The sequence below is a fragment of the Micropterus dolomieu genome, linkage group LG13, assembly GCF_021292245.1.
Source record: "Micropterus dolomieu isolate WLL.071019.BEF.003 ecotype Adirondacks linkage group LG13, ASM2129224v1, whole genome shotgun sequence".
NCBI classification, from domain to species: Eukaryota; Metazoa; Chordata; class Actinopteri; order Centrarchiformes; family Centrarchidae; genus Micropterus; species Micropterus dolomieu.
In genome coordinates this window covers 4,013,560-4,028,170 of record NC_060162.1, presented here as the reverse complement: position 1 = coordinate 4,028,170, position 14,611 = coordinate 4,013,560, and the positions used below count along the sequence as shown (strand labels likewise).

Genomic DNA, 14,611 nt, shown 5'->3' with positions numbered 1-14,611 from the left:
AGCTCTCCTCTCCCTCCAAACACTAGCTACCATCCAGGCAGTCAATGGGCAGAAAGTTGTTACTGTGATGTAGAGACAGAGCTCAGTTAAAACTTTATGGATGAAAGATACTTTTGTTACAGACGCAACAAACTGCGCATGTGCAACTCCCAACAAAGATCATTTAGAGACAAGATGTGTCACTCCATAGCTAAAACAAAGCGTTTAACAGGGTGAAAAGAGGAGCAGCAGCAATGTGGAGTATCAAAAAAAAAAGAGGTGTTTTTTGAAAATAAAACCATGTAAACCTGTTCTGGTACAACCTCTAAATAAGATTATGAAGATTATGAAAATGAGCAAAATACCACCTCTTTAAGCCTAAAAATACAGGAATTACCCACCATTTGTCCGTTGTAGATCTAATCTCTCCCCAGTTTGCTAAATCCCACATATTCCTAGAAGAAATGATAACATGACTTCTGCTGACAATGTTCATCGAGGGACAAGAAAAAAGTCAACGGGTGCATATCACAAGAACTCCTGTCTTTAGAGCGATAATGCTTTCTATTAACCCTGGTAGATAACAATCTCTTATCTGTTTTAAAATCATGTTCTTGCGTTGTTAATTAACTTGACAATCCAACACCTGTCAGAGCAAAGAGAAAGTTTAGAACCATATAGATGACCTACCGCTATACAAATGATATTATAAATATTTGAAATTTTTGAAGTGCAGTGTAGAGGATTTTATTATATTGTGACAAAAGAACCTTTGTCCTGTGGATTGGGACGGGACAGGTATTTACCATCACAATGCCTTGAGATACTTTTATTTTTGTGGGAGTGGGATGGGACAGGAGTGAAAATCCACTCCCCTGTCACCCTCTGCTTCTGCTCCGCGTCCTTAGTTGTAGCTGCATGACAATTTTTTGTTGGGCTGTATGAAGTTTTTTGCAAAAGATTTTTATAGTGGTTATGAGATATTTTGGCTTAGTATTTTACTACAGAACGCACTATCATGAGACGAATGAATGTATCAAATTAGTCTTATGTTTGATTTTTATTGGTTTTCATGGTTTCATGTTATATTTCAAATCACACATTATATCAATTCATTAAAAGAGTATCAGATATCGATTTATTAAAAGAGTCTGTGTTCCTTAAATGTATTTTTTATGTTTAAAGATCAGAAGATTAAGCAGCAAATGCAGTTTACATTTTTACAGAAGTAAATAGTGCTTCGTCACACACACACACACACACACTCTAAATGATTCACCACCTGATTCAGTTGCACTGTGTTAAAAGGCCTCCCGCTCTCCTTGCTGCTGGGTGTCTTGGTTCACACAGATAGTGCACAGTCATCTGGCTGCCCTGAGGGAGAGTTTCAGCCACAGCCAGACAATACAACTCAATTCACTTCAGTTTTATGTATATAGTGCCAATTCATCTTATCCAGGTCTTGACCATATTCTGTAATATTTACATAGACCCAACAATTCCCATCATGAGCAAGCACTTGGCCACAGAGGCAAGGAAAAGTCCCTTTTAATAAGTAGAAACTTTGAGCCGAACCATGACTCAGAGGGAGAGAGAGAGAGCAGGAGGAAAGAGAACACACAGCAGCACCATGCGCCACATAGACATGTAAAATAATAGTAATGGTAATAAAAATAAAAATGTAGTAATAATGGTAACAATAATTTTAATAGGACTATTAATAATAATTGTAGAAGCAGGTGTTGTGCAGGACTATGGTGGCAACAGGAAGCCTGCAACCCCAGACCCCATAGCTCTGGAGACAGAAACACCTGCAGAAAGCAACAGAAGAAGAGAGGAACGGGACGAGGAAGCATAAAACTACGGGAGAGGGAAGAAGTTGAGTTAGTAACGTAGTACTGGGATAACAATGCATACAGTTTGAGAGGGAGAGGAGCTCAGTGCATCATGGGAAGTCCCCCGGAAGTTTAGGCCTATAGCAGCATAACTAAGGGAAGGTTCAGGACTCACCTGAGCCAGCCCTAACCATAAGCTTTATCAAAGAGGAAAGTCTTAAGCCTACTCTTAAATGTGGAGACGGTGTCTGCCTCCTGAACCCAAACTGGAACCTGGTTCCACAGGAGAGGAGCTTGTAGTAAGGTGAGGTCTTTAACATATCATGGTGCCGACTATTAAGGTATTTGTAGGTGAGGAGAAGTATTTTAAATTCTATTCTAGATTTTACAGGAGCCAAACAAGACATGCTCACACTGTTTTTTCCTTAATTTCATTTGCAGTGCATCCATTTTGTTATATATTGAAAAAATTAATGCATTTGACTAAGGGACAAAAAGCCTTAAGTTGCTTTTCAAACTTGACTGTGTTTGGCTGGTCTATATGTGGCCCTGTGATGGACTGGCGACCTGTACAGGGTGTACCCTGCCTTTCGCCCAATGTCAGCTGGGATAGGCTCCAGCCCCCCCGCGACCCTGTACACAGGATAAGCGGTTGACGATGGATGGATGGATGGATGGATGGCTGATTTACTTATTTGTTTTTCACTGCATTTGTATCTTTTAAAATTGATCTTCATGTATGATTTGTCAGTAGCGAAAGTATTTTTAAAAGGTCTTTATTGGCATTATTTGCTTTAGGGTTTTTTTGTCCACCTCTTAACTGTCACGTGGCTCTGGGAGAGTGGCAACTGGGGAAGGATCCAAATGCGGACAGAGGCAGCAGGATGACTTTTGTGATTTAATGACCAAAAAAAGTGCAGATGTGGCTGAAAAGAGGGACAGAGAGGCGTACGCTGTGACAGTAAACATAACATTGACATATCACTTTATAAACTTTTATGGGGAATCTTTTAATAAACAGTATCCAGTAGATGTGGAACATTATCATTCATTTTGAGCCGTTGTTTCTGACCACATGATGAATCCAACTCCAACATTCACTCCTTTTAGCTCTGTTTTTGGTCTCCACCAACTCCTGAAAAAAAAAACTCGGCAGCTATAAGTTCCATATTCTACAACAGCTTGCTGCTAATTTGTCTTCTTGTTCCCTGTTGTTTAAGCCTGAATATTGTAGCTGATATCAACTTGACTAACCTCTCCTAGAGGGCGCTAGAGAGCTGTGTGGTCGATGGCAGGTTGGTTATGCTGCAGCTGGACCTCCACTTTTCTGACTCCGACACACATATCAAACAGCGTCCACCCTGTTCACACTCTACCTGGCTGCACACCGTCACACACAGTTACCTAATTTCTACCTCAGCAGCACTCTGTATACTAGTATCTTGCACTGGGCTCATACATAGAGACAGGCATGAAGCACAGGGTAAACCAGTGATGAGTTTATCTGTCAACTTGAATCTGCATGCATTTATAGGGTTGCGATAACAGTCACGACCTAGTTACATACACTACACAGTGAATACACAATACTTAGGAAGTCCAACCTTTATTTTCAGCCTAACTTTAGCCACAGAAAACCCAACACCCATCACTTTCTAATTTTCACGGAAATATAAATGTCATTGATATTATAGCCACATCCAACTTTACAGTTTTTTAGGACAGTCACATCTGCTCACAACCTGGATGTGATTCATAACTCTACCTCTTAGTAAACCTTTTATCAACTGTTCTCTTAAAAATGCATAAAATTGTTGTAAGAGAGATGATCTTTGCAGCATAATTTCACTGGAAAAAACAAAACAAAATTCACACATGAAAGGTAAAAGTGAGACGGCCTCATCCCCTGTTCATGTAAGATGTTAATTCCCTTCTTCTTCTTTAAGGACATCCTCAGCGTTACTTAACATAGCAATGTAGGACTCTAACTCATAATGTGAGGATCATATAGGTTTATGCAGCCTGTCCTCACCGGAAAAATGGCCGTATAGGTCGATTAAGCAGCAGCTTATTACGACCCATATTTATGTTTTTAGTTAGGCCGAGACCTTTAGTGGCAGAGGAAGTCAGGTGACGTAGTATAGAGAGTGACAAAGTCAATGTAAGGAGGTGGTGGGGTGGATAGATGGATGATTCATGTAAACTCAGGACTTTTACTCAGGAGACTGAGGTTTGAGTCCTGAATTTAAGAAAGTCAAAGGTGACATGTTTTGAGTTTAATAACATTTTGTAGATGACTTACATCACCTGAGTTAACCACATACTTTTAACCCAAACCACGATCTTTTCCTAAAACTAAGCAAGTGTTTTTTTTGACTAAACTTAACCAAACTATGATCATTTACCACGTGTGAAACTTCGTCTGTCTTCCTTCCTAACATCCTTAAGGTCCTGTACACCTGTCGCTGGACTGGAATCGCTCATATATGCCGTTTTGGGACACTATCAACCTGTTTTGTCATTCTGGTGTGAGGACGTGTTGGTTTTATGTAATGGCCACCACTTTAAATACTTTCTACTTTGTTTCAGAGAAATCCTATTTTGTCTGTCAGTTTGGCAGATGTGTCTAAATACTACAATACCCATGACTTTGGCTAGTCAGAGACACAAATCAGTACACTTCGCCTTTGAATCTTTGAACAAATCTCGGAGCTATTGTCATTCAAATAATCCAAAAATGGCAGAGAACCTCAGAATTTAAAACTCTGTGATTAGACGTTTCTTGCTGAAATGCACATTGGGAGTTGTTTTTAAAGTCTTCATGTAAACAGGCTTGAACCTGAAATAGCTCCTCACACACTGCAATATATTTTTTCATTTTATTTTGAGGCAATGTTTGTTCTCAGCTTGTTGTGCCTCCAAGTGACCAAAAAACAAAACAAGAAATCTATTAATGCAGCTTTAATTTTTATATTTTTGTCTCTCTTTCTTTATGAATTCCTCCCATCATTCCCCCCCCTCCCATCTCTGCCCTCCCTCTTTGCTCTTATTCTGTTTCCTTCTGTCTCTTTCTGTCAGACCGATGTCAGAGGGACACAGAGAAATGTCCTCAGGGAGAGTTTGAGGTTCACTCACGAGACTCAGCGCTTAACCAAAACCGCTTCACTAGGTTGTTTCATGCCACCACCAGGGATACAAGTTGATGGGTTCTGACATATCTGCAGTAGACACACACACACACACACACACACACACACACACACTTCCAGGCATGCGAACAAGCAGCATCTGGACTATTTCTCTGAAGGACTTCATACCCAGGGTTATTAATGACATTACTGAACAGAGATGTGCATGTGTGCAGGCAGGCGGTCACATGCCCACACACACACACACACACACACACACACACGTTATTGACCTTAAGCTCTCAGCATGCATGGTCATGAATTTGACATTTATCTGTCATTTGTCATTAACCATGCTTCCCCGTCTTTCCCCTGCTCTGTTTTCTCTCCTGCTGGTCTTTTATTATTCTGGTTATTTCTTATCCACCCCTAAAAATGCAAATACTCAATACCAAATTGTCCAGTGAAAACCATATCATATATCAATATTTGGTGTGACCACCCTTTGCCTTTATAACAGCATCAGTTCGTCTAGGTACGCTTGCACAAAGTCAGGGATTTTGTAGGCATATCATCAGATGTATAATTAAACAATTAAACCAAACAGGTGTTAATGATCACCACTTCAACACGCAGGCTGAAACACAATCAAATCAAAATCAAATCAAATTAGATATTTCTTTACAGTGCAAAATCACCATGCAGCATGGTCCCAAAAAAAAAATACACAGGATAAAATACAAGAGTACAAACGTGAAGACACAAGATAAGATACACAAGATAAAACAGCGTAAGGGTAAAAACAGCAAGAATGAAATAAATAAAAAAGATCAGACAATCATTAACTGAAACAGGAATACAACTGGGTGAGGAGCAGCCAAACTCAGCTAACAAGGTGAGGCTGCTGAAGACAGTCTACTGTCAAATGTCATAAACCACGGCAAGACTGAGCACAGCAACAAGACACAAGGTAGTTATACTGCATCAGCAGGGTCTCTCCCGGGCAGACATTTCAAGGCACACAGGTGTTTCCAGATGTGCTGTCCAAGCTCAGAAGTTGCCTTCATGGAAGACTTGCAGCTAAAAAGGTTATATCTCCAGCATAGAAATATGGCCAAGTGACTCAACTCTGCATGGAAACAAATGAACTGGGGTGCAGAAAAATAGCAGCAGGTGTTCTGTACAGATGAGTCAAAATTTTAAATACTCAGCTGCAGCAGAAGGCAGTTTGTTCACCAAAGGACTGGAGAGTGGTACAAGAATGCACTTTTGTGCAGAGAAGATGACTTTCAGAGCTTGTTTACTGTAAACCAGCTACATAACCATAACATATGATTATTTTATTAAATACAGGCAAATATACTTAACTTTGCCTTTTAGTTAAGTTAAGTTAATATGCTTTTCCAGGTGCGCTGCCATTGTTGTGTGATGTCAGACTGCTGCTTCTTCTTGAAGTCAGGGTAGATGGATTTGCCCCGAGATCACAAGTAGGAACTTTGACTTTTAGAGGCGTCCCATTGTAGTTTTTTGTAGTAGGCGGTCGGAAATATTTGAGCTGTTTTGTTACAGGACAGAGAAAATTACGTATGTTTCCACTTCTAAGATGAGGACCTCATGTTTGGACATTGGTTAAACCTAACCTGCCAGCGTGTTAAAAGTTAATTTACCCTCATAAGCATGCCTGCTATGTTTATCCCTGTAATTACACACTCACATCTGTGTGTTTGCGAATACTTGCCGACAGGCAGCCCTTTGACCATTCTCTTCACTGTACAAACACAACTCTAGTTATATCCCTGAAGCACTTCTGCATAATTTGCAAATCTGGTTCCATCACATCATTCATCCATCAGAGCACTGCCTCTACTTACTGTGCAGTTTATCAAGTTAATACAGACAGGCAGTGCTGAGGCACAGTGGATACGCAGGTCTCTTCTTTGGCTTATGTAATTAATGATGTGTTTGCATAACTGGCACATAAAACTGGCACTTAATGTAAATATGTGAGGAAAGAATCAGATATGAAACACCTCAAGCTAATACTTGAAGTTAAATTAAACTGGTTCATCTGTGGTCAAAACAACAACACCGTCTGTTATAAATTAAATGTTCATATAATAAATGCAGGACCTGTCCAGAGTGTACCCCTCCTTTCGCCCGATGGCAGCCGGGATTGGCTCCAGCCCCCCGTGACCCGGTACACAGGATAAGCGGTTGACGATAGATGGATGGATGGATGGATAATAAATGCGAATAGGGAGAGGTTAAAGTAAAGTGTTGCAACTAAAAATAATTTTCTTTGTTGGTTAATGTCCATTATTTTTTCAATTTACTAATTGTTTTGTCTAAATGTCAAAGCTGTGAAAAGTGCTCGATGTGACATATCCAAATTGCTCATTTTGTTCGACAAACAGTCGAAAACCGAAAAATATTCAACATATATTTTTTATTTTTACACTTTAGTATTGCTACATTTGCTTAAGTAAAATACTATAGCCTACTGTATGAGTACTGTTGTGGAAATTGCATATTCCTGATGAGGGATTGAGCAATTAATTGAGATACAACAAACCAGTGGATAGACTAGTATAATGAGCATAAAAATAAGAGAAGAGGTTAAGGATACAAACAATGTATATAAGACGTAACAATAATAGTAACAATTATTAAAGTACATGCATAAAAGACTAAAAGGCAAAAAAAATTCTGCAAATATGGTGGATTGTGAGGTTTTTTTTTTTTATTTAAAATTTCAAGTATCTTTAAAAGGCACTACAGTGTGCTGTTTTACTTTATTTTTGCAATCCTGCATTACTTCCTGTTTGCTGGGCCTGAAGATGCATGTCAAATTACTAACTAAACCTCACTAAACCTGACTTTCAGACAGAGAAAATGCCATGCTGTGGCCTTTAATTAAGGAAACCCAAATTAAAATCCATGTTCTGTTGCATGAGATGACCCCCTCTTGACGTCTTGTGGCTCACCAAGAGCTTGTTTAGGCACTTTTTCAAGGTTGAGTTAATATTCAGTTTTGTGCAAATCTGCTAGCCGCCGTACTGTTTGGCCAATTAAGTGTTCAATGTAGTGTAATTACAGAGCAGGCAGAGAGGAGGGAAGCCCGTGGCAACTTATTAGACATTACAATGAAGGAGCCACAAGAGGGCAACAGCAGGACGGCCACGTCTGCACATTTTGGATGACTGGTAGTTGTTTAATTTTAGCTGAACCTTTTGGAGGGCAGAAAGTGGTTTCCTGGGGCAAAATAACCTGAATTCAATAAATTAAAGTTGCTCCCCAGACACTGAGGTGTATTGACATGTTACGCTGACATGTCAGTGTAACATCCCACATCTGTGTGACAGCAGTGTTTAACTTTGTTCATGTAAAATGGCTTAAGATGAACTCTATGCTATGTTTGCTGAATAACAACATTACATAATCATTATGGTCTCTAATTGCACGGTACAGCAGACCTATTAGATTTGTATTGTATTGTACATAATAAGTGCAGCTGTTCAGCTTCAGGGAAAATAAAGGACCAAAAATAGATCTATTAGAAAGTATTCCCATATGGTGCATGAATACAAGCTCTTTTGTAGCACATGTATACAGTTAGGGAGGCAGAGATAAAAGGGCAGCAGTGGGTTTACGGAAAAAAAAAGTACATTTGATTATTAAACTGATGATTGTTGAGGATTACGGTGGTGGAAGAGGAATGTAAAAATTTATAAAAAGATGATGTAAAAATACGCCAATACAAGTAAAAGTCCTGCATTCAAAATCCTACTTGAATAAAAGTAGTTTTATCTGCTAAATATATTTAAAGTATCAAAGTAAAAGTATAATTTCTGCAAAAGATATGTCCCCTGTGACTGATATACTATTAAATACGACATTATTAGATTGTTAATACTAAGCAGCATTTTACTGTTCTCCACACCCCATTTTTCATTTTCAAACTTGTCGCCTTCAGACTACACCAATGCTGACTCAAGTGACATCACTAGATGCAATTTATCAGACTTCACAAAGCTCCCCCGGAGACACTAAACCTCCGCCCTTCTCTCCCCAAAACCCATATAGATGTCTCAGGAGAACCCATAACCACTTCTTAGCCCTCATATCAGCAACACACACACTCAAATGGAACATCAATACAAACCAAAACGGTCCAGCAAAGGCTGTTTTTCCTAAGACAGCTCAAAAAAATCAAAGTAAAACAATGCATCCTCCTTTAGTTTTACAGCCATCAAGAGCTAAGGCCCTTTAAGAGGCACTGCCCGGCAATCATCCTGCTTTAAAAATGTTCTTTCCAACCCTAACAGATGTACCTGCACTGTTGCCTTACAGCAAAAAGGTCGTGGGTTCAAACCCCGGTTGCCCCAACCTTTCTATGGGGAGATTACATGTTCTCCCCGTGTCCGCGTGGGTTCTCTCCGGGTGCTCTGCTTCCTCCCACCATCCAAAGACATGCGGATTAGGTTAATTGGTGTCTCCAAAATTGTCCTTAGTGTCAGTGGTTGTTTGTGGCCCTGCGATGGACTGGCAACCTGTCCAAGGTGTATCCTGCCTTTGTCAGCTGGGATTGGCTCCAGCTCCCCCGCGACCCTGTACACAGGATAAGCGGTTGACGATGGATGGATGGGAAAGCTGAAGTGGTTGGTGGGAACCGCTGGTTTTATCTCTAACAATTCATTTTAATATTTATGTGTGTTTTATGTAATATCTTAATCTGAAAAGTAACTCATAACTACATCTGTCAGAAAAAGTACAATATTTGAGTAGCATAAAATAGAAATACATTTTGCTTTCTGCTGATGAGATGAGGGTGGACTGATTTACTTAAACTGAGAGGGGGGAGGAAGAAAGAGATAGTGGGGGAGAGGAGGGAGAGATAAAGAGAGAGAGAGACAGAGAAAGAGACAGGGACAGAGAGGGAGAGAGAGGGAGGTGGGAGGGAGAGAGAGGGAGAAAGAGGCAGAGAGAGGGACTGAGAGGGGAGGAGAAAGCAAAAGAGGGATAGAGAGGGAGAGAGAGAGAGAGAGAGAGAGAGAGAGAGAGAGAGACAGAGAAAGACAGGGACAGGGAGGGAGAGAGAGGGAGGTGGGAGGGAGAGAGAGGGAGAGAGGGACAGAGTAGGGAGGAAAGAGAGAAGAAGAATGGAGAGAGGCAGGAGGGAGAGAGAGTGACAGAGAGGAAGGGAGGGGGGGGCAGAGAGAGGAAGGGGTGAGAGAGGCAGGAGGGAGAGAGAGTGACAGAGAGGAAGGGGGGGGGGGGGGGGGGGGGGGGGGGGGGGGGCAGAGAGAGGAAGGGGTGAGAGAGGCGGGAGGCGGAGCGAGGCTTTACTCCACTGTGTGAGGAGGAGGAGGCGGCAGTGAGGTGATGCTGGATGCTGAGACAGACGGAGCTGCTGCCGTTTCACTTTCTGTCATTCTGAAGCAGCTCAGATCCTGACGGGACAAAAAGAACAACACCACATCTGCTGGAGAGCCTCAGGTAGGACCAGACCTCCTGCTTTCTTATGTTCACTCTTCATGTGTGTGTGATATTATTTTTATTAGAAGATCTAGTGATTATCAACAAGTAGGATTAAAAAAACAAAATTATTTCTGATATTTCGCAAAATACAATTTTTTTCTTCTAAATAATAAATAAGTGAAAATCACTTAAACATGATTTTTGGACTGAGTGATTTATGTCACTGTGCTCGGATACATTTGATGTTTACGTTTTGTTTATTTTCCCAAAATTCCATATTCACAGAGAGCTGACGTCATTTCAGTAACTATGATGTTTACCTAAGAAAGATTCATCCTAAAATCGCAGGTGAACCTTGAGTATACTTTATTATTAAGTTAAACACAACTGATTCAGGATTTTACATGCAGATATCTGACAGATTTAAAAGTTTTTTAAAAATTTCATTCATATTCCTCTGATTTAAACATTCAAAACTTGCTGCATAGCTAATAAGTTCATATATATTTTATCCACAGTAGCATAAAATTAGTTTTTTTTATCTCTCAGGCTCAAATTATTAAGAATAAAAGCTTAGCAGACTGAAAATAAGTGTGTTTCACCCTCCACTACATCAGTGGGCTTGTGAACTTCAACTTTAATGTATTATAATGAATCACAAGGCACTCTTGAAGTAGTAGGGGTCACAGTATTTTGTATTTTCTATAATCTTAAAGGAATAGTTCGACAAAATAGCAAAATTGTCAAGTGTCCAAAAACTACAACTACAACTACAACATGACATGTTGGCAAGTACCAGTCCAGCAGCGTGGGCACTGGACCTTCAGTACGTTATGTATGTTGTACCAAAATCACATGATGTTTAACACGTGGTTAATGTTGTTAACGTCGTTTGGATAGGTTTAAGAAAAGATCGTGGTTTGGGTTAAAATAAGTACATTATGTAAGTCACAAAAGGTTATTTAACTTAGAAAATGTCAACTTTGACCTTCTGTCACAATGGACTGAACGAAGGTCTTTAGTTTACTTTGTCACTTTTTCTACATCACCTGACTTCTTCTGTCACTAGAGGTCGCGGCCTAATAAAACATGTAAATATGGATCGTAATAAGCTGCTACATTATTGGCCTAAACAGCCGTTTTTTTAGGTGTGGATAGGCTGTCAATATCACTATTGGCATAAGTGCTGACAGTGCTTAGGGCCCATGAGGGACAACAATAATTGACCCTTCGCTGAGCCACGCCCAGAATACGCAGCTGGCCAATCACACACAGTCTAGGACTCGCTCTAACTGAGGTCCAACACTTTAGTGGCTGCGCTCCATTGACTCTAATATAAAAGGCGTCGTTATCTAGCTTTTTTTTGCTGTATTTTTCCAAGATATGGTCAAACACTGGGCACTTGTAATAATCACAGTAACCCAGAGAGGTTGAAAGGAGAAGTACAATTTATTCTCTTTCCAAAACCTTAAACAAATCCAGAATAATTTAGGCTGTAGATTGTTCCTAATGTAATGTTAGTTAGCTAACGCTAGCTAACTTAATACTGAAGGTAACGTTATACAGCCCTACTGTTCTGCTGACTGATTGTAATAATGAATAGACCTACCCAGCTCTACAGGTTCACTTTTACTCTCTAGTCTTTATTTTTTTCATGTCAGTTTGACAGCCTGAATACAACCTTCAAATGCACAATGCAACTACAAAACTGTCGGCTTCTTTCTGAGATCGCTTTTTCCAAAATTAGACAATCTTTCTCCTGGGAGTGCAGTAATAGACTGTGGCAGCGCCTGCTAAAAGAAACAGTAACTAAGGGGGACGTGGCTTAGCAAAAGTGTCAGTTGCCACGTGGGTTGTGATCAGATGTTGCCATACATTTATGTGTAGGCATAATGAGTTGCTGTGCTTTTCTTGATTGCTATTTGTTCTGTGATTGACATACTGTGTCATACTGTAGGCTGGCTAAAGCGATTTCATTGTTGATGGTTGCAGGTTTGCAATTGCGTGTCTGTACGCCCGTGTGTACACAAACGTGCTTTTTGGGGTAAAGGGCACAAGAAAAATATGTGCACCTGGGCCAATCACAATTATGTTACAATGCTGCATTTCACTCTTATATCTGCACGTTTGAAGCTATAGCCAGCAGCCGGCTAGCTTAGTGCAAAGACTGGCACAGAGGTGAAGCTTTTTATCAACGTGTTCTATCTTGTTTGTGTGAAAAGTGTAATTAATTAGTAGGGGTTATGTGCAATGTATGATGTTTTTATGTTTAGGATTTTTAGGTGTTGGAAGGCGGACTTTGTTACCTTTAAACATAGCCAGGCTAGCTGTTTCCCCCTATTTACAGTCTTTGTGCTAAGCTAACCAAGATCTTAATAAGTGAACTTTATGTTGCGTTCCATTTGACACGGGAAGTCGGAGTTCCAAGCGAAAATTTAAACGGGTCGGATTTCCGAATCAGAAAGTCGGGAGAACCTCACCAACCCCTACCTCGAAATCCAAGATGGCTGCTAACGGAATCAACAGTAGTGGACGCTGTAGTAATAAACTCTTTATAAACTGTTTGTCGAACTTCTGTGTTACATGTGTCTCATTAAGTCAGTCATACACACACAGTCCTGTCCAACTTATATCTGTAGAAGTGTTGCTACGGTGTGTGCAAAATACAGTGTAATGAGTTGTTATTGCTGGTATTGCAAACAATGGACAGAGGCATTGATCTTGGTTTTCCGACTTAAATCTGTTGTTCTACTGGAACGCCATCAACTCGGGTGTGACGTCATTCCCAACTCCGACCTCCATCTTCTGGGGTAAATGGAAGGCACCATTAGAGTTGCTGGTGGGCAGATTTTGGCGGAGTCAGGCTAGCGCAGTCTTTGCGCTAAGCTACGCTAACTGCCTCCTGACTGTAGCTTTATATCTAACAGACACATATGAGACATTGAACTTCTCATCTCACTCTTGACAAGAAAGTGAATGTGCGTATTTCCCTGAAGATCAAACGATTTATTTAAATAAAGGAGCTATTTGTAATGATTGTCTTTTGCAAAGTGGGCGTAAAGAGAGTGTGTGCGGCAGACATGAGGACGTCTTTATCTCCATGTCATAGTCACCGGTCAGCTCCAGAGAAAGCGTCAGTACAGAGAGTGAAGGAGGAGGCAGCTCAAAGCCTAACGTCTCCTGGCAGCAGTGAAGTCAAAGCTGAGAAGGAAGAGATGATGAGAGAAGAGGAAGAAAGGAAGCATGTATTTGCTCAGTGTGTGCGCGTGAAATCAATTTACAATACTATAACACTAACTATTTTATTTCGTCTATCATCCTCGGCCACAGTCGAATTTATAGACCCCCCTCTTCTTTCCCATGCTCTCAGTAATCCCGAATGAATAAATCTTTTGACCCTCAATCAGCTGTATTGACTGCAGTGTTTGTGTGAGGTGGGTGGTTTTTGGATTATACGGGCTGCTGAGCTCTCAGGCGCTGACTGATGTGGTTAATGTGCTTGAACAGAAACGATTCACGCCAACTCAACACCCCCTGCCTGCTGAACTCAGGGGAAATACTTCCTACTGTGGGGTTTTATTTTTTCTTGTGTCTGGGCTTTCTGAGATGTTGGCATTGCAGACTTACTTGTCTTGAGTGCTGCTTTTAGTAGAAAAACCATCTTAGTGCTGCCAACATGAGGCTCATTAGCCATTATCTGTTTAAGTTAATTAAATGACAAAACATATATTTTCCAAGTGGCCCAGGATCAATGCAGAAAGTACTGCGCAAGGCAGAAAATAAGGGTATGGAGGTTAGGGCGGTGGATGGACAAGTAGAACATCTGACTTTCATGCAGGAAATCAGAGTTCAAATCCGGTACACCTGAAATAAATGTTTGACTTTCACCCATAACCATGTTCTTTCCTTAACATTTGCCTAGTGTTTTTGTTGCTTAACGTAACCATGACTAAACCACTGCCACAACACTTCCTTTCAATCTCATACCAAGAAATACTAGGGCCAGAATCACCAATATTGATACCAATACTGACTGAATTTTATTATTCAAAACCAGCTAATGTAGCGCCTTGAAGGGGAAACCCATGTGTCAGGATGTATTAGGTAAATATATGTCGTTAATCAACTTTTGGATACATATTTATAACTACTGAACAATTTGCCAAACAGTCAGCATTTATTTTGACTATC

General features: G+C 40.4%; 1 protein-coding gene across 1 annotated transcript in view; it reads left to right on the top strand.

Moving 5' to 3' along the window:
• Nucleotides 1–10,353: 10,353 nt before the first annotated feature.
• rph3aa (rabphilin 3A homolog (mouse), a) overlaps nt 10,354–14,611 on the top strand; it is a 49,063-nt gene continuing 44,805 nt past the window's right edge. The window contains exon 1 of the mRNA XM_046067829.1: nt 10,354–10,438. The gene's annotated coding sequence lies outside the window, so the exon portion shown is untranslated. The remainder of the gene's footprint in view (nt 10,439–14,611) is intronic.